The sequence below is a fragment of the Octopus sinensis genome, linkage group LG9 (assembly GCF_006345805.1).
Source record: "Octopus sinensis linkage group LG9, ASM634580v1, whole genome shotgun sequence".
NCBI lineage: Eukaryota > Metazoa > Mollusca > Cephalopoda > Octopoda > Octopodidae > Octopus > Octopus sinensis.
This window is the reverse complement of record NC_043005.1, coordinates 78,967,969-78,990,316: the sequence shown is the minus strand read 5'-3', so window position 1 is coordinate 78,990,316 and position 22,348 is coordinate 78,967,969.

Here is a 22,348-nt window from a genome sequence, read left to right as displayed (position 1 = left end):
GGGTTACATGTTACCAGTGGCACTCGAAAGTGACCTGACATACATACATACATACATACATACATACATACATACATACATACATACTCTGGATAAACTGGGATTTTCAAAAAGAGAAATAAACAGGCTAATTTGTGCAATCTGTGAGCGTAACAGTAAAATATGCAAGACTTTCCTGATGTTCGAAATGTGAAATTGTCTGTGATATCTACATTCCAAAGATGGAACTTTGTATCTTTGTTGGAAACCGGCTCCCTCCTCAGTGGAAAATTGATAATAATTAAAGAAATAGAAGAGGCATACATACATACATACATGCATACATACATACATATATACATACATACATACATACATACATACATACATACATACATACATACATACATCTCCAAAGACATACGTACCCTTAACGTAGTTTCCTGTGAGATTCAACGTGACATAGGATGGGTCAATGCTACCTTTGTATCTTCTCATATCCATGGATACATTGGCTATAAATCCACTAATATTAGCGGCTCAAGAGTAAACTGGATAAACCAATTTGGATATGTAACACTATTTCTCTCCTGATAGATTGCGCAACAATGTGTCATTTCGTTACTATAATGTTCAACAGGATAGATTTATTCGTAACAAAAGGTTATAAGTTTGCTTGGAGCATTGTATATGTGACGTTGAAAGAGACAGAAGGACTTTTAGGACAGATAAAAGAACAACAGTATCAGCAAGAAAAAGAAAGATTATATTTAATTTTCGTTACCTCATCCTACAATCCATTTGCATTTTTTAGCCTTCTATCTCTTTCAACGTTACGTATTTATTACTGTTTTTTCACACGATGTTACACTGTTTGTATATGATTTATCTGTAATATGACTGTGTTATAGAACGTCTTTATAGACGACTTGCTTATAATTGTTCTAACAGAAGAGTGCTAGCAAAATAAATGTAACAAGGCGTAAAAGTTATGGATTTCAACTTTAGGAGCAAAGCATAAATAACAAAGACTGCGGCGCCAATTCCTTTGGGTAAAGAAGGATGGCTGTGAATGAAGAATCTTTTACTGCATAAGAATGGTCATGGTACTGCATCTAGATTTGTTTTGACTAAAACTCTCGCCCTTTCCTGCGGAATTTCTCTCCCAATCACCTCAGTGTATCAAGCTAAATTTCTTTATTGAAGGTCTGAGAACGTGGATCAAATACACGAAGTTCAACGCCCTTCCATTCAAAACTCACATCTTGCATCGCGTTAAGGTTTAAGACAGTTATGTTTTTATTCTAATCGCGGCGATATACTTTCTCATTCGACATCGCAGCCACATATATCTATGTTTGATTATCTATTTGATTTTTCCCAGTTTTCATTTTATCAGAATTCGGCGAATTTATCAGAATTCGACATGTCCTGACTATGCGTGACAGGTACTCACCTTGTTAATAAATTTTGCAGCAACATAATGAATCCCCAGTTCTTTTTGTTGTTTTTTTTTGTTTGTTTTGATTTTTGTTGTTTTTTTATTTCTTGCTTTGTTTTTGTTGTTTTTTTTTATTTTTTGTTGTTTTTTATTTCTTGTTTTGTTTTTATCATTGAAAATCATGTGGAATGAAATTTTAAAGACGCCTGATTCTTTAAGAATTTGATGGATATTGAAACGAACATTTTCAGGCACCACACCTCAATATGATCGTCACCCGTAATCGCAGAATGTCGTCAATGTTTTACATAGCTAGGGCAGCGAGCAGGTAGAATCTTTAGCCCGCCGGGCGCAATACTTAGCAGTATTTCGTCTGCCGTTGCGTTCTGAGTTTAAATTCTGCCGAGGTCGACTTTGCCTTTCATTCTTTCGGAGTCGATTAAATAAGTAACAGTTACGCACTGGGTGTCGATGTAATCGACGTAATCCCTTTGTGTGTTCTTGCTTGTCCCCTCTATGTTTAGCCCCTTATGGGCAACACATAAATAAGTATATTACATGGCTAAGGCAGCAAGCTGGCAGAAACGTTAGCACACCGGGCGAAATGCTTAGCAGTATTTCGTCGGCCGCTACGTTCTGAGTTCAAATTCTGCCAAGGTCGACTTTGCCTTTCATCCTTTCGAGGTCGATTAAATAAGTACCAGTTACGCACTGGGGTCGATATAATCGACTGTTCCCCTTCCCTAAAACTTCGGACCTTGTGCCTAGAGTAGAAAAGAATATTTTACACGGTTTTCGATCGCATTTTTACTCTATTTATAATGCTAGAAACCATCCGTGAAAATTAGCGAGGCTCTGTCACATCATTATAAAGGTTGCTTCTGCCGCTAATAGCTAACTGATCTTTTCTTTTACTTTTTGTCTTCTACTTGTTTCAGCCATTAGACTGTGGCCATGCTGGGACACCACCCTCAAGAATTTGTAGTCGAAAAATTCGACCCTGTACTTAATTCTTTAAGCTTGGTATATATATTTTATCGGTGTCTTTGCCGAACAGCTAAGTAACATGAACATAAATACAACACCGATGCGGTAGCGAGCAAAAGACAGTCACAAAGATACACACACATCTACGCGCGCACACACACACACACACACGCATAGATACGTATATAATAAAGAAATGTGGTTAGTAGCCAGGCGCAGGCGTGGCTATGTGGTAAGTGGCTTGCTTAACAACCACATGGTTCCGGGTTGAGTCCCATTGTGTGGCATCTTGGGCAAATGTCTTCTACTATAGCCTCGGGCCAACATAAGCCTTGTGAGTGGATTTAGTAGACGGAAACTGAAAGAATCCCGTCGTATATATATGTGTTTGTGTGTGTGTGTCTATGTACGTGTGTGTGCGTGCGTGTGTGTGTGTGTGAGTGTGTGTATGCTTGTGCGCCTGTGTTTGTCCCACCACCATCGGTTGACATCTGATGCTGGTGTGTTTACGTCCCTGTAACTTAGCGGATAGGCAAAGAGATCCACAGAATAAGTACTAGGTTACAAAGAATAAGTCCTGGGGTCGATTTGTTCGACTAAAGACGGTGCCCCAGCATGATTCAGACATTCAGTCGAATGTCTGAAAGAATTAAAAGAATAAAAGAATAAAAAATATATGTTTGTGTGTGTACGTGTGATATGTACGTATATTGAATAGAGTATAAAAAGGATGAATTATCTTGGTGAATACCTATTTCTTTACTACCCACAAGGGGTTGAACACAGAGGGGACAAACAAGGACAGACAAACAGATTAAGTCGATTACATCGACCGCAGTGTGTAACTGGTTCTTAATTTATCGACCCCGAAAGGATAAAAGGCAAAGTCGACCTCGGCTGAATTTGAACTCAGAACGTAATGGCAGACGAAATATGGCTACGCATTTCACCCGGTGTGCTAACGTTTCTGCCAGCTCGCCGCCTTATCTTGGTGAATACCGTACCATCTCACAAATTGTTATTGATACCGGGCATTCGCAACGGTCCAATTATACAATACTCAAGCTTAAAAGAGATACTTGTGCTGGTCAGCTTCACTCGTTGGTTAGTTCCGTGTTCCTATACAGAACTGGAAATATTCTGTAGAGTACATAATTGATAAAGAAGCGGAGAGTGGAGATTTATTCACGTACAAAACATTTTTATTAAAAAAATTTCTACAGCATATAGGCGTAGGAGTGGCTGTGTGGTAAGTAGCTTGCTTACCAGCCACATGGTTTCGGGTTCAGTTCCACAGCGTGGTAAATTAGCGGTTCGGCGAAAGAGCCCGATAGAATATGTACTAGGCTTACAAAGAATAAGTTCTGGGGTCGTTTCGCTCGACTAAAGGCGGTGCTCCAACATGGCCACAGTCAAATGACTGAAAGAAATAAAGAGTAAAAGAGAATATATAATACTGACCGACATATGTTTCGACTGTAGCGATTTCCCATTGTTCTGTATGCAATTACGCTCCCTTGTCGTTGCAATTTCATCATGAGTCGTCACTCTCGACGTTTTCAAAGTGAACTGATTCAAACATGCGTCCTGCGTTGGTAGCCAGTTGAAGGTGATAGCATTACCTTTTTAAATTGAATTGAATCCTGGTCCTAGAATCACCTCTACTGGTAATTACAGTTAAGGCTTGGTTTAAGATATTGATCAACTAATTGTAGCAGTTTTGTTTACATTTTTTTATGGGGTACATTATTTACACAAACACTACAACTACTACTAATAATAACAATATCATTATTTGAGGGTATAAACCCAAAATAAGTAAAATCCATCTGAATTAATCACGTATCCAAGTTTCCCAATGAGAATGTTAAACTAGTCGACCTTATTAATTGTAGCCCCAGTTAGCCTGAGCAGTAAACCTGCATTAAAAGGATTTCTAGCCTTGGCAATCCCCCAAAATTTTAATGCATTGTATACCTAAGATTTCATTATCCAACATGTCGTTTGTTTTTAAAGTTATCGTTGTATGATATAAATCAGTGGCCCTCAACGGGGTTCTATAAAACTTTTAGGGGTCTGTATAAGATTTTGTTGTTAGAATTTATCTGCAATAAATTGTTTATACTTCTACAATGCATCGAATGGTTATGATGGCTCATCTTGGCTGAAGAGGAATTGAAGTGATCCGTAATTAGAAAATTAATGGTTGGTAAGCACTAATATATATACTGATATAAATAAATATATGGTAGTTATTTCTAGTAGTTGGCATTTTCACTCAGTCCACCTCATTGGCTGGACATATAAACGGGGCTGTTCCCTCTGCTACTGCAGCTACTGTGGTTGTTTGTGTTGTTATTGTTGTTGTTGTTGTTGTTGTTGTTGTTATGCTGTTGTTTCGTAATCTCTAACAAAAGGGAATTCAAGAAATTTTTTATTCGAACTTGCAGAACCGCTAAATAAGAAGGACATTAATACACCAACACCAGTTGACAAGCGGTGGTGGGAGACAAACATATGCACAAAGACACACACAACTCGCACACAACTCACACACACACACACTCGCACACACAAGGGCATATTACGACGAGGTTGTTCTAACAACCCCGAAGGAAGTATTAGAAGACACCAGCTTGAGGTGCCATGCAGTGACATGGACCCGGAACCATGTGGTTGTGAAACAAGCTTCGTAACACACAGCCATTCCTGCTCTTATATATATATATATATATATATATAATATATATATATATATACATATATATACATATATATATACAATATATATATATATAAATAAGGTGTACCGTTGGCGATTTTTTTTCCTCTGTCTTCCCTTCTCTGGATCTTTCCTTCTCCTATGTTTCCGACGAAGAGCTCCGCTCGAAACGTTAAACCCTCCTTCTTCCCTTCCTTCCTGAGCGTCCAATAATACTATATTTGTTCCTCGTCCTCCCGTTGTTGTGTTTTTTTGTGCTTTCATGTTTGGATTAACTATATATAAATATATATATATATATATATATATATATATATATATATATATATATATACAAATATATATATATATATAGATATATATATATATATATATATATAATATATATATACATAATATATACATATATATATATATATATAAATAAGGTGTACCGTTGGCGATTTTTTTTCCTCTGTCTTCCCTTCTCTGGTTCTTTCCTTCTCCTATGTTTCCGACGAAGAGCTCCGCTCGAAACGTTAAACCCTCCTTCTTCCCTTCCTTCCTGAGCGTCCAATAATACTATATTTGATCCTCGTCCTCCCGTTGTTGTGTTTTTTTGTGCTTTCATGTTTGGACTAACTATATATAAATATATATATATATATATATATATATATATATATATATATATACAAATATATATATATATATTATATATATATATACATATGTGTGTGAGGGGTGTATACTTTTATTCCTTTCTTTTATTCTTTGATTTGTCTCAATGATTTGACTGTGGCCATGCTGGAGCACCGCCTTTAGTCGAACAAATCGACTCCAGGACTTATTCTCTGTAATACCAGTATATATTGTATCGGTCTTTTTTGCCGAGTAGCTAATTTACATGGACGTAAATACACCAGCATCGGTTGTCAAACGATGGTTGGGGAACAAACACAGACACACACGCACACACACACACACATGCATATACTCACACACGCACACACACACATATATGTATATATATATATATATATATATATATATATATACGACAGGCTTCTTTCACTTTCCGTCTACCAAAACCACTCACAAGGCTTTGGTCGAGCCGAGGCTATAGTAAAAGACACTTGCCCAAGGTGCCATATATATATATGCAGTAGTTCTCCTCGTGTGCTATGTACGTTTAAGCGACATGGTTCATTAAGCACCTAAACGTATTTTACAGTGCGCTACTGCGCTTGAGTGGCAACAGAATGAGCGCGCACGACACCTGGATTAACTAATAAACCTTACATTCCCAGTCCACTTGAACGTCGTCTGTAATGCAAATGAAACAAATTTAATTTTGCTACACAGCTCTGTGAATATTTCTGATTCTACTTCAGCAGGAAAGCAATTACTATCACGTGATATCATTTAATTCCACCGACACATGCTTTCATATTGTTTTTACGTTATCCTAAAATAATCAGTAACTAAGTTCTTTGTAGTTGCTGTTGTTGTTGTTGTTGTTGTTGTTGCAGTTGTTGTTGTTGTTGCTGTTTGTTGCTTTTTGTCGTAATTACAAGGGAAAATATTTTTTTTAAATGCTTAAAATGTTAAGAAATAGAATCTCCAGCTCAGTCATCCACAAAATAACTTTAAATGTCTAAATGCGTACTCGAAGAGATATTAATGAAGGCTAGTGAGTGTAAATACATACATGCATACATATATATACATATATACATATAAATATATATATATATATATATATATATATACATACATACATATATATATATATATATATATATATATATATATATAATATATATATAACGTATATATATATATGTGTTTGTGTGAGTGTGTCTGTGTGCGTATTATGTATACATTGTATGCATGTATGTATGAATCTATGTGCATATATATTGGTTACATTTTAAAAGTATGGCTGGAGGATGTTCTATACGTCGATGGAAGAAACTTATTTTAGAAGTAAATTGCTGGAGATGAAAAAGAAAATACAGAGAAGGCGAGAAGGTTGGACTAAACAGAAAAGAGTAAAGAATTTAAAAGAAAGAATACAGCATAAAAGACGATAAATTGCTGAAAACTGTATCGATCTCAAAACAGGAAAAAAGTATTTAAAGCCTAATGAAATCAATAAATTGAATCATAATTCGTAGTAAAATATAGAAATAGAAACAAAATGGAGAAAAAAAAAGAAAATATAATAGAAAAAAAAACGGAATAAAACAGAATAAAACAACTTTTGATTTACATTCAAAAATGAAAGTGAATGTAGAATGAAAGGTAGACGAAAGCAGACAGAAAAGGTGAGAGAGAGAATAGAGGAAAGAGAAACATGAGAGAGAGAGAGAGAGACAAGCAGAGAGAAAGAGAGAGAGAGAGAGCAGTAAGGGGAAAGAGAGAAGTGAAATTTTAAAACCTGGAAGGAGATAATAATTATCAGGAAATTAAACTATCCGAAGTGAATACTTCACAAAGATAGGAGCTGATAAATGGCATAATTAATAAAACAAGGAGAAAATTGAATCTATTGTTAGATAGAATAATTTAATTAAGGATGAGTCAAAGACGACTAATGTTTATAATCAATAAACTTTGTTATTTGCCTCTGATATTGCTGCTGCTGCCATGGCTGCTACTACTGCTACTATTATTGTTATCATTATTATTATTATTATTATTGTTATTATTATTATTATTATTATTATTATTATTATTATTATTTTTATTATTATTATTATTATTTTTATTATTATGTTTATTATTATTTATAAGGGTGGGGAGGAGGGTGAATTTCGCGTTTTTGCATTGTGTTTATATTTGAATCCAAATTCGGTAAAACGATGAATTATAATAATTCTGTGTTTCTGTCGTGAACATGTGTAGTTAGAACCAAATCAAAAAAATAATAATAATAATAATGATAAATAAAGAAAACAAAACAAAATAAAAGAAAGACAGCAGAACAGAAAAAATAGAATGAGAAGAGAGAGAAAAAAAGATAGGACAAAACGAATTAATAGCTACAAAAACAAGACGAACAACAATAATTATAACTAACAAATATCACAATTTGGTAAAATGCATTAATAATAATAATAATAATAATAATGATAATAATAATAATATAATAATAATAATAATAATAATAATAATACTAATAAAAAACATGAAGTATCTAAAGATTATGCATTTCAAATGCTGAAATGCCGAATAAAATATACAATAAATAAAAAGAATTTAAATAAAATTTTTAATATTTTTCCAGGTTTACTGCAATGTTTTTCTTTCATTGAATTTTTTTTTTCAAGTTTTTTTTTTTGTATTTTGTTCCTTGTTTACAATTTAGAAAACATTCTTTGAGATAATAAAATGCAAACAGAGAATTGGAAATTCTATAAATATGTTACTATGTTTAATATTGTCCCATTCTGGTTTCTTTAAAAATAATCTAACTGATTATTATCTTGATCTGTAATATTATTATCATTATTATTATTATTATTATTATTATATATTATTATTATTATTATTGTTGTTGTTGTTGTTGTTGTTATTATTATTAATATTATTATTACTATTACTATTACTATTATTACTATTATAATTACTATTACTATTACTATCATTATTATTATTATTATTATTATTAATATTATAAACATCATCATCATTATTATTATTATTATTATTATTATTATTATTATTATTATTATTATTATTAATTTGATTATTATTATTACTTTTATTATAATTATGGCGAGCTGGTAGAATCGCTAGCACGCCGGGCGATATGTTTAACGGTATTTCGCGTGCATGCCTCTACGTTCTGAGTTCAAATTCTGCCGAGGTCGACTTTGCCTTTAATCCTTTTTATCGAGCTCGATGAAATAAGTACCACTGGGGTTGGTGTAATCGACTAATCCCCTCCTCACAAATTTCTGACCTTCTTCCTATAGTAGAAAAAATAATAATTATTATTAGTAGTAGTAGTAGCAGTAGTAGTAAGTCGGCGAGGTGGCAGGATAGTTAGGACATCGGACGAAATGCTTAGCGGCATTTCGTCCGTCTTTACGTTCTACCTTCAAATCCCGCCGAGGTCGGCTTTGCCTTTCATCCATTCGGGGTCAATAAATTAAGTACCAGTCAAGTACTGAGGTCGATGTAATTGACTATCCTTCCCTAAAATTTCAGGCCTTGTATCTATTATTATAGATAGGATTATTATCATTATTATTTCTCTTTATCACAGGTTTCTTGGAGCTCCTGGAATCTTGCATGCGTACCGGGTTTACTACTTGCTGCCTTCAATATCATGCTATATATTCTTTTCAGCTATCTCGTACTTCCCTGATTATTCTGGCTGTGCTAAGGGAGCAAACCTTTTGCAAGCTCAACTGGGCACTCTATTTCAATTTCCTTTATACTCTCCTTCATGCTTTCTGATACTTTCACCAAGAACCGAAGAATAAATGGCAATATCTTCACTTTCTTCATTTTCCATTGCCAGGTTATTTCGTAGTTAAGAGATGTGTATTTATTTATCTTTTCGCCTTCCTTCTTGACTATTCGTGGGTTAAAGGGACATGAAACATCAGCTATATACCATATGTGGTGTATTTTGTCCACAGTCATATCCGGCCGGTTATGCTCTAGCACCTGTTCGATTTAGATTGGAAAATCCCAGAGGATTTTCTAGTCCCTGACTCCGCCACTCTCTGCGATTTCTGCTCACACCACGTCTTGCCGCTCTCTAGCTCCCACTTTTCACACAGTTTCCAAAGTGGCACTTTCACTACCAGGGCTTGTCGCCACAACCTGTAGTGGTTTTGGGCAAGTCTAGGGTATTCGTTCGTGATATAGGAAATGGTTCCATCCACTCTGTCGACGTTATTATTATTATTATTATTATTATTATTATTATTATTATTATTATTATTATTATCATTATTATTGTGGAGGAACATGGCCTAGTCGTTAGGGCAGCGGACTCGCAGTCAAGGGATCGCGGGTTCGAATCTCAGACCGGGCGATGTGTGTGTTTATGAGTGAATCACCTAAGCTCCACGCGGCTCCGGCAGAAGGTAATGGCGAACTTCTGCTGACACTTTCGCCACATCTTTCTCTCACTCTTTTCTCCTGCATCTTGCAGCTCACCTGCAACGAACTGGCGTTCCGTCCAGGTGGGGAACCTATATGACAAGGAAACCTGGAAACCGGCCCTATGAGCCAGGCATGGCTCGAGAAGGGACAAACATTATTATTATTATTAGTAGTAGTAGTGTAGTAGTAGTAGTAGTAGTAGTAGTAGTAGTAGTAGTAGTAGTAAGGTGGCGAGCTGACAGAATCGTTGCCGTTCTCGGCAAAATACTTAGCGTCATTTCGTCTGTCCCTGCGTTCTGAGTTCAAATTCCGACGAGGGCAACTTTAATTTCATGTCTCGAGGTCGACAAAATAAGTACCTGTTGAGCACTGGAGTCGATGTAATCGACTTACTCTCCTCACTGAATTTGTTGCCTCGTGCCTAAATCTGAAATCAACATCATTATTAATTTTTTTTTTTTTTTTTTTTTTTTTTTTCTTTTGAGAATGTGTCAATAGATTGGCAGAATCGTTAAAATGTCCGGTCTTAGGTTCTGCCTCCAAATCCCAAAGAAGTCGATTTTGCTTTCATAATCTCGGGTGGAGGGTGGGGGTTAAGAAATTAATATTCAAGTTACTGTAAGGTGGTGATGGTATCGACTTACCGCCAACTTTCAAATCTGTCGGCCTTGTGCCTAAAATAGATACAATTATTTCAGAGGGTGGCCAGGAAGACCCTTTGGAGCGTCAGAAAAATTGCTTCATGTCATTTGTTCCAGCTACTGCTACTACAACTACTACTACTACTACTACTACTAATAATAATAATAAATAATAATAATAATAATAATAAAATAATAATAATAAATAATAATAATAATAATAATAATAATAATAAAATAATAATAATAATAATAATAATAATAATAATAATAATAATAAAATAATAATAATAATAATAATAATACTGCTACTGCCGCTATTACAACCTCTATTACTACTACTCCCACTGGTGCTGTTCGCACTGCCTTTATTCTTCATTGGTCGATAAAACAGTTCCGTTCTAATAATGGAGTGGATGATATTGATTAATCCCTTCTACTTAAAATTATTGTCCATGTACCTGAAGTAAAACTGCAAATGTTATTATTCATAATATTACGAAGGGTGATGGTATAGTTAGAGCGTTCGATAAAATATCTTGTCTTATTCGTTCCGGTTATCTCCCTTGTTTAAGGCAGCAATATGGTAAAATTGTTACATCGTTAGAAAACATGCTTTGCGGTATTTCGTTCCAGCTTTCTGTATTCTGTGTTCAAATCTTATAAACCCAACCCCTTTGTCTGCCACTATTTCGAGGTCAATAGAATTATGTGGGAGACAAGCACTGTGTTTTATAGTACAGAGCAGGGATCGGGGAACATTTTAAACCAATTACACCAAAATATATATATTTATACCGACTTTACCCCTTTGATTTGAAAGGAAGAAAATCATAAATTCTTTGAAATGAAAAGTTTTATTGAATCTATTTATATGAATCTGTTTACATATACAATACATAGGACAGATGCAGTGTTGCCAGAAGAAAAATTGCAGTCGGTAACAAGGAACACATTTTTATATAATTTTCTTATGTCTTACGAGGCCCCATTACTCCCAAGAATTTCATTTTTTTCCCCCCACTCGGGGTAATTTACCCCGGTTCGCCGACCCCTGTTTCTTCTTACTGAATATTTGTCCTTCTGCCTAAAACAGGAAAATTATTTTGACCTGTTCAAATGTGTTTCGCTTGACTCTATAGGTTTAACTGGTGTTTGTTTAGCAATTTCTGGATTTTGCAATCATCGAATTTTTTTTCTATTCTCTTTCGGGTCCACCCACGATCCGAAAACAACTGGCTTCTCTTTTGTTTTGGGAACTCCTTTGTTCTATAATTTTGATAAAAGACGAAAAAAAAGGAATTTTTCGTTAAATTAAAACATTGTGGTAATAATGTCCTTCAGTCAAGTAGAATTGAATTGAATGGATGGTTTTAATGATGGGTTGAATTTCGCATTTAGAGCCTCACTGTCCATGGTCTTATGAGCAAGGAGTATGTCGCCTTTTTGTGGGGTGGGTGGGAGATTTTGACTTTTACTATCACCTGTAAAAAAATACAAACACAGCGATGGAAGGCAGTGCGAACAGCAACAGCAACAACAGTGGGAGTAGTTGTAATAGTGGCAGCAGCAGCAGCAGTGGTGGTGGTGGTGGTAGTAGTAGTAGTAGTAGTAGTAGTAGTAGTAGTAGTGGCAGTAGTAGTGGCAGCAACAGTAGTAGTAGTAGAGTAGTAGTAGTAGTAATCGTAGTAGTAGTAATAATAGTAGTAGTATTAGTAGTAGTAATAGTAGTAGTAGTAGCAGCAGTAGTAGCAGTAGTAGTAGTAGTAGTAGTAGCAGTAGTAGAAGCAGCAGCAGCAGTGGTAGTAGTAGTAGTAGTAGTAGTAGGAATAGCAGTAGTAGTAGTAGTAGTAGTATTAGTAGTAGTAGTAGTATTAATAGTAGTAGTAATAGTAGTAGTAGTAGTAGAGTAGTAGCGGTAGTAGAAGCAGCATCAGCAGTAGTAGTAGTAGTAGTAGTATTATCAGCAGCAGCAGCAGCAGTAGTAGTAGTAGTAGTAGTGTAGTAGTAATAGTAGTAGTAGCAGCAGCAGAAGGAGGAAGCGGTGCAGGAGGCGGAGACGGAGGATACGGAGAAGGTGGTAGAGGAGGAGGAAGCGGAGGAGGTGTAAGACCAGAAGAGAAGGTGGAGTTGGAGGAAGAGCGCAGGAGGGAGGAGTTGCAGCAGTAACAGCAATAAAAACAACAAAGACGGTGGCAACAACATACCAAACAGAAGCAACATCAACAAAACAACAACAAAATGGAAAAAATAAAATAGCAACAACAACAACAGCAATAACAATCAGTAATAAATCAATAATTGAAAATTATGGAACCAGTCTCAATCACCATCAGCAGAACCTCAGTTTCTTCTTCTTCTTCTTCTCCTTCTTCTTCTTCTTCTTCTTCTTCTACTTCTACTCTTCCTCTTCCTTCCCCTCCTTGTTCTTCTCTTCTACCTCCTCCTCTTCCTCCTCCTTCTTCTTCTTCTCTTCTACCTCCTCCACTTTCCTCCCCCTCCTCCTCCTTCTTCTTCACTTCTACCTCCCCCGCTTCCTCCTCCTCCTTCTTTTCTTCTATCTCCTCCACTTTCCTCCTCCTCCTTCTTCTTTTCTTCCTCTTCTTCCAATCAGGATTCACTCTATTAGCCACAAAGAATAATCTCTAATTCGACCCTACTCTAAGCTGCTAAGAAAGCGTTTGGCAACTTGAAGATCCACTCACCACACGCGATAGACTGGCGGTTGCACGGGCGCCAAAGCTACGTTGTTATCCTCATTCCGTAAACGGTAGCTTTTAACGGGTGGAGAGCTGACCCATTCTGGAGTACAGAGGATTCGCAATTTAGACTAGGGTCTAAAAGTTTACTACACCATAGTGAGTTACACCATGGTTCCTCTGCTTTGTGGCAGAAGTAGGAAGAAAGAGCGAGTAAAAGTTGTGGTGAAAGAGTACAGCGGGGTTCACCACCTTCTGCCGGAGCCTCGTGGAGCTTAGGTGGTTTTTGTTCAATAAACACTCGCAATGCTTGGTCTGAGAATCGAAACCACGTTCTTACGACCGCGAGTCCGCTGCTCTCACCACTGGACCATTGCACCCACCCACCCCCGCGGGAGATTCGTGGAGCTTAGATGTTTTTGCTCAATAAACACTCACAATGCCCGGTCTGGGAATCGAAATCGCGTTCTTACGACCACGAGTCCGCTGTCCTAACAACTGGGCCACGTCATCAATACCAAAAATATTAAAATAAACAACGAACCATATAAGAGTAACATTAACGGTTAAAGAGCAAGGCAGCAGAATATGCAGCGAATGTCGCTGAGAATATGGCGATAGAAGAGGAAGTGTTGAGAGAATTTGTATGGACAGAACAAAGGAAAGAATGCTCGTTGTTCTGGCCGTGTCACATGAATGCAGAACGTAGAAACTAATAAATGGTCGGTAAAATATTGGTGCATAAATAGAAAAAGGTCGAAAGGAGGCAAAAGAAATGCATTCAGATATAACTGGTACTCCGTTGGTTACGACATCGAGGGTTCCATCTGATCCGATCGGCAGCAGCCTGCTCGGGAAAATAACGTACAAATAGCTGAGTAGTTCACTGACATGTGTACCGTTAATGTAGATCGCAGGGAGTTTCAGAGCAACACAGATGTGATATGGTTGCTCCTCAGATATACATGTACTACTATTTGTTATTGGCAGTTGAGGGGACATGAGCAACATGGAATCAAGTGTTTTGATCAAGGACGCCGGAAATCGCACATGCGACCTTACGATCATGATCCGAATACCCTAATCCTTATGCCAAATGCTTTCACGGCATTCAGATATTGAAAGGTACCTAATGGGAGTGTTACGAGTATCCAGTTGGCTTTGAATGTAAAGGGTAGAGTCTCTTCATTTCACCGATCAAGAGACAAATTTTCATTCCCTTACCTCCAGGAAGTGGAGGCGCGTGGCTTAGTGGTTAGGGTGTTGGATCGTAAGGTTGTGGTTTCGATTCCTGGACCGTGTGATGCGTTGTGTTCTTGAGCAAAACACTTCATTTCACGTTGCTTCAGTCCTCTCAGCTGGCAAAAATGACTAATCCTGCGACGGACCAGCGTCCCGTCCAGGTGGGGAATTTCTACGCCACTGAAACCGGAAAACCGGCCCTTATGAGCCAGGCATGGCTCCAAAAGGAAGCACACTACCCCCAGGGATGGCTGTGAGGTTAAAAAGCTTGCTTTGGGACTATGTGGCTTTGGGTTCAGCCCCACTGCGTGACATATTGGCTAAATGCCTCCTGGTAAAACGCCCTGGGCAAAGAATGTCTTTCGAGTGAATATCAAGAAAGAAAGCTGTGTGGCAGCCCTTTGTATATACAGGGTTGGCCAAAAGTCACTCGACAGCAAATCAAAATTCCATAAATACCTAATATTCAATTTTATTTATTCATTCCAATTATAAACGTTTAATAATTGAATGCTATGAGTTAAAATCACCGTTTCTTTCTTTCTTTTTTTTTTCAACATTTGTCTATTTATTAACGAAGTCTCATATAAAACATTTTTTTGTTTTAATCTTGAAATTGAATGGAATTCGATTTACTGTCAGGCGGTCTTTAGCCAACCCTGTATATAAAATTCATATTAATATCTAGAAAATTGACTACTTTACGGTTAGTACTAATTGTAGTTCGGGGTATGTTTGTAGTTTATGTTGAAAGTTGTTGGATTTATGGTTAAGTTTGACATTTTATAAGATTTATGACTAAATTTTACAATTTTATAAGATCGTTTTCAAATTTTTCTAGATCTTAAATATGCGGTGGAATTTGTAAGACCTAAAGCCGAAACTGTCCTCCAAATGAGGGCTGCATGTACCATTATCGAAGAAAAGACTTCCTGTTTCAATCTCCTCGGGTGGTATGGGAATGTTCTTCGGTAATGTTCTTATTTCGTGTTTTTCCATAGTTTGATTTAATCGTCTGTTCGTGTTTGGTGTTTATCCGGTGTTTGCCAACACCGGAAGCATTAATATGTCAATGTCGAACAATAAAAATGAGTGTTCAACAATTTATTGGTGGATATTTTATACACACACATCTGCATATATATATGTATACATGTATGTGTGCATATGTATGTGTGCATGTGTGTATGTATATCGGTGCATGTGTCTGTGATTGTCGCCCACTACCACTTCGCTTCCGATGCTGGTTTGTTTACTTCCCCTAGAGTCGGGGTCTGGCATAAGAGACCGACAGAATGAATACAGGGATCGATTTCTTCGACTTAGCCTCTTCTATACGTAATGCTCCAGCATGGCAGCAATCCAAGAACTGGAACAAGTAAAAGATTGTATTTATGCGTGTGTTTGTGAGTGTTTTTGCACTTAAAAATTTATATGTATGTGTATATATATATATATATATATGTATGTATGTATGTATGTATGTATGTATGTATGTATATACATACATCTCCACTGGATTTACGTCGGTAAATCCGTAACGTTTGTTGAGCTTATAATTGATAAAGGAAACGGAAGAGATGAACTTAGTACGAGTCTTTATTCAGCACAAAAAATTCGTACCAAATCCATTTTCTGTTATATATATATATACCAATTAAGGACTGAACATGAAAAGTGGACAGTCAACATGCTAGATATAGACGTCAAATCGCCATTCTCCACAAAAGATTATGTTCTCAAATCAAACTCAGCACAAACCCAAGCAATAAACAAGTGAAAATATACGAAATAAAATACTTATCCATGTACTGATCAGTTTCGGCTATTATTATCCGCAAGGATACCTGTAGCCTTCATCAGCATGGCCCCATATAAATGCAATTTGCTGGACTAGATGCAAAAACGATACCGGAGTATCGGATTCTTTTTTAATATGCTAGACACTGGTTTTAATTGATAAATATTGATTTCTACCCTTAATTAATTATATATATATATATATATATATATATATATATATATATACATACATAAATACACACACCATACATACACATATATATATATATATATATATATATATATATATATATATATATATATATTAAAAGTGTATATAATTATGAACAAATCACAATTATAGTCGAGAGGGTTGCAAAAATCCTTACATGTCTAGAAATACCAGTTAAAACCACCAAAAAGCTACTACAAACATTCATATTCTATCTCCTCTCAATAAACCTGTCGGTAAGCGACATGACATAAAGTTCAAAATTTAATAATAAAACGTTAATTCTGTATAGCAATTTATTTATGATATATACTTCGCAATGTATTTTCACATTCCCCTTTAATTATTTAATTGTTCACTCATATCCAGCGTATCAACTTCCCTTATTAATTTTGGCTCCTGTTATTGCTTCGTTGGCAATCACTTTGATTTGGTTCACGTCAGATATTTGCTGTGAAGTTGTCCGCATGTGTCGTTACGGACCATCTGTATCCCAGGTTGCACCGAATGCCATTCAAAGACTCTATTTTCCGTATGAGTGGTTCAAAAATCCATAGGGGACAAAAAAGACACAACTTTGACTGACCAAACGGGGTATTTTTAATGGTTTTGACTGGTGGGTTATCGCTCTAACTATTGAATAGGTGTTGTTTTATACGATGGCAACCTAGCATTTGAAGATGAGCTCAAAACTAGATACTATTTACTCATAGGCTTCTCTTTTCGCAACAGCTTTTGTCAAACTCTTAAATTATAGTAAGAATACGTCTGACTGTGGAATACCAGGACATGTCTTCTCCTATAACCACGGGCCAACTAAAGCCGTGTGAGTGGACTCGGTGGACGGAAACTGAAAGAATCTCTTAGTATATATATATATATATAGATGTGCGTGCGTGCATATGTCTTCGTGTTTGTGTTTGTCCCTCGCCAACACTTGACAGCCAGCGTTGGTATGTTTACGTCGCCGTAACTTAGGAAAAACATCCATTAGGACTAGTACCAGGCTTTAAAGAAAAGAAAGGTACTGGATTCAATTCATTCAGCTTAAAAATCTGCAAGGAGGTACCCTACCATGGCCACGTTCTAATGCCTGAAACAAGTCAAAGATTTAAGACGAAGAAATCTCAATTCTTATCGTCGTACAAGGGAGATCCACCACAATCCCCCCTCTCCAACACCACCACCACCAAACATATCATGCGTTGATAGCTCAATATATTCTGTAACAGTGGTTCCTAAACTATACTCCACGGACGTCTGGTGGTCCGCAATTTAGTTCTTGGTGGGGTCCAAAGAACTAAATTAAAAATTTCATATATATACATGAAGATAAGTATATAGTAAAAGTGATCCTTCGTAGTGAAAAGGTTGGGAATTAATGTTCTGTAAGATAGTTTAGTAACACACATACGATTCTGATACGAAGAATAATTGTCGAAATAATTTCCATTCCGTATTGAAAATCGTACACCGTTTAAGCTGTTAATGCATACGACAACGCCATGTATGTATTATATATATATGCCATATCTTCTTATTGTCACACGACCAAAACAAAATTACAATAACAACAAAAAAAAAAACTCTAAAACAAAACACATTATTTGTTGTTCTTCAGTTTCACCACATTTGCAAATGGAAGAAAACTTAATGAATAAGCGCATAATAGCCGACATTCCGCATTAAACACTTGATTAGGTGTGTATCGTATGATAATTTTCATCTTACTTTGTGTATTTTTTTTCGTTGGTGTGTTCGTCAGTACATATATATATATATATATATATATATATATGTATGTATAAAAGCAAATCTATGTATATATATATGTATATATATATATATATATATAATATGTGTGTGGTGTGTGTGTATACATCTATATATATATGTATGTATGTATATAGGCAAATCTATCTACACGCATATATGTATATACATATATATATATATTATATTAATTATATAGATATATGTATATATATATATAGATAGATACATATATATGCGCATATATATAGTTACAAATATTTACATATCCATAAGTATATATACATCTAAATAATGCAAATATATATATATATATATATATAATTACATATATATAATATATATATATATATATATATATATATATATATATATATATATATATATATATATATATATATGTAATTATATATATATTTATATATTATATATATTATATATATATATATGAGGATATATATTATCGCAGCTAGTTCGATTGTTTTTTTCCTAATACGTCTCACAATATTTTTTCCTCTTAAACAAAAGAAAAACATTACAATAAGAAAATCTCATTGAAAGAAAACATATTGCAGATGTATTTGAAATAAAAGAAACCTAAGTAATTGAAACATAAATAAAGTAAAGAGTTTTTGGATTTATATTCACCGCTCTGCTCCGTACAACAAATTGTTTACAATATCATACATATATATATATATATATACTATATATATATATTATATATATATATATAATATATCTACATATGTGGAGTTTGTGTACGTATTCATATATATATATATATATATATATATATTATATATATATATATATATATATATATATATACTGAAGAACAGCATATCGCAACACTTACAAGGAACAATGACATGTCAAGTGTTTTGAACATAAACACACCATTAAATATGTAACAATAAGGATAGAAGAAATGCAGTTATAAATATGCCATGACAATAAGCTATATATAATTCTAAAGATATATGTTCCATAACGATTCACTGAAAGTCTATTACTTATTCTCCTTTAGCAATGTCAAGAGATCAGTAAATGTAATATAGGAAAAATATTAATATATAAATACAATACGGACGCTTATGTGCGTAGATGTGTGCACACAGGCCAGCCTCCTAGCCCGCCCATATCGAAGCACACGCATGCACCAACACTCACACACACACACACACACTTTCACGCACTTGCATATATATTTACTTGCCTATATGCATGTATGAATGTGTATGTGTGTATATGCATGCAACTGTGTCTCTCTTATTCGATATACATACACACACACATACACATATATAAATATAGTTATATATATATATAAGTATATATATGCGTACATACGTGCCAACATATATGTGTATATACATATATGTACATAGACATATATATATATATATATATATATATTATATATAATATATATTTATATACTTGTATATGTATGTGTGTATATATGCGTGTACCTGTGTGTGAATCTATAAATACACAAACACGCATACGTATAAGTTATATATTTTGTTTTGGAAGTATTTATACATATTCATATAACTATAAATATATCTAAGTATATATATATATATATATATATAGACATGCATATGTGTTTGTATATATGTAATATTCATATTGATATATGTTTATATTCAGAGAAAGTGCGAAAAATCCAACAAAACAACCATTTTTCATAATTTACAATTTTGCTATACACTCCTTCCTTCTGAGGAAATTCAATTCCTATAACTTCTCTTATTCTTCTTGTTACCATTATTATCGTTATATTTGTAATTCTTGTTGCTTTTGTTATTACAGGTGCGGTACACAAACACATACAAATAAGTATATAATATGCAAATATATATATACGTACACACAATATATATGCAGGCATATATATATATATACCTATATATATAACATATAAATATAGTATATATATATATATATATATATATATTATATATACATACATATATATATACATATGTGTATATCATATATATATACATTTATATATATATATATATATATATATATATATATATTTCCTGTATCAAACATAAGAACGAAAATAAATGCAGGAGTGGCTGTGTGGTAAGAAGCGCGCTTCGCGACTACCTGATTCCGGATTCAGTCCCCTTGCATGGCACCTTGGCAATTTTCTTCTACTATATCCTCCGGACAGCCAACGCTTTGTGAGTGGATTTGGTAGACGGAAACTGAAACAAGCCGTCGAATATAATTATATATATATATAATATATATATGTGTGTGTGTTGTTGTGTGTGTGTGTGTGTGTGTGTGTGTGTATTTGTGTGCTCTGTTTGTCCCACCAGCTTCGCTTCACAATAATGATGGTGTGTTTACGTCACCGTACTTAGCGGTTCGGCAAAAGAGAGCCGATAGAATAAATACTACACTTACAAAGAATAAGTCATGCCGTCGTTTTTCTCTTACTGACCCTTATACTATGGCCGCTACTGCATATATATATATATATATGTGTGTGTGTATACGCACACACAAATTGTAACTCTACTAATCTATTTCAGTTTGAAATATCATAAAAGGATTTAATCGAGAATTTCAAACATCAAGCATTCAAATTCTCTAAGGAAATGCATGACCGTTGATTTATACATATAAATATCTGTATGTAAATATCTCATATGTATGTACATATTTGTCTGTTTATGGTTGTGTTCATTAACTTTTCAAATACTCACAAATACACACAGAACACTCTTATACACTTACACGAGTATACAGATATAACGTACGCTCTCCTCGTATGTATATATATTAATAAATATATATATATATATATATATAATATATATATATATATTATATATATATAATATATATGTCATTATGAGGATATTTAGAGACCGCCTACTGGAATATTTTTTGTCAAGAAACACTGGTTTGATACGCTGTATTTTGAAGAGATATTTCTTCAATGAATATATTACATGAAATATCATAAAATATCAAATATAATTATTAAGTTTGAAAACGGAGCGATCGAGTGGAGATACATTAATTAATTGATTAATTAACATTTTCGCCTACAATTGTTTCATTTCGCATCCAATTTAAACTACAAAACATATATAAATATATAATCGTGCATTTCAAAATACCTTGGGTAAAACATTCTGAATATATTGGAGAATTCCAACAAATCAATGTGATCCTTGTATTGTCCTTTTGCATACCCTGATGATTTTCCACCCAAGGTATTTTGAAATGCAAGGTTATATATTCATATATTATTTGTAGTTTAAATTGGATGCGAAATGAAACAATTGTAGGTGAAGATGTTAATTAATTAATAAATTTGTATCCATTGGATCTCTCCGTTATCAAACATAATAATATTATTCATATGTTATATATATATATTTATATATATGAACATATACACGACGGGCGTTTTTCAGTTTCCACCTGCAAATCCACTCACAAGGCCCGAGGCCATAGTAGATGACACTGAATCTGGAACCATGTGGTTGGGAAGCAAACTTCTTACCACACACCCATGCAAAATATCAACAAAGCCTGTGTTAGCTCTAAAAGGCTTAGACAACACTTCACAAGTACTTTCCATTCGATTGTCATGACAATTGACAACCCGAGGTAAGATATTCATTCCTGCATATCCGGTTTTAGAACAGAGTTAACTTCCCCGAGAGACTTGATTTATTAAACGTTGAGGGGTGTCTCACACCC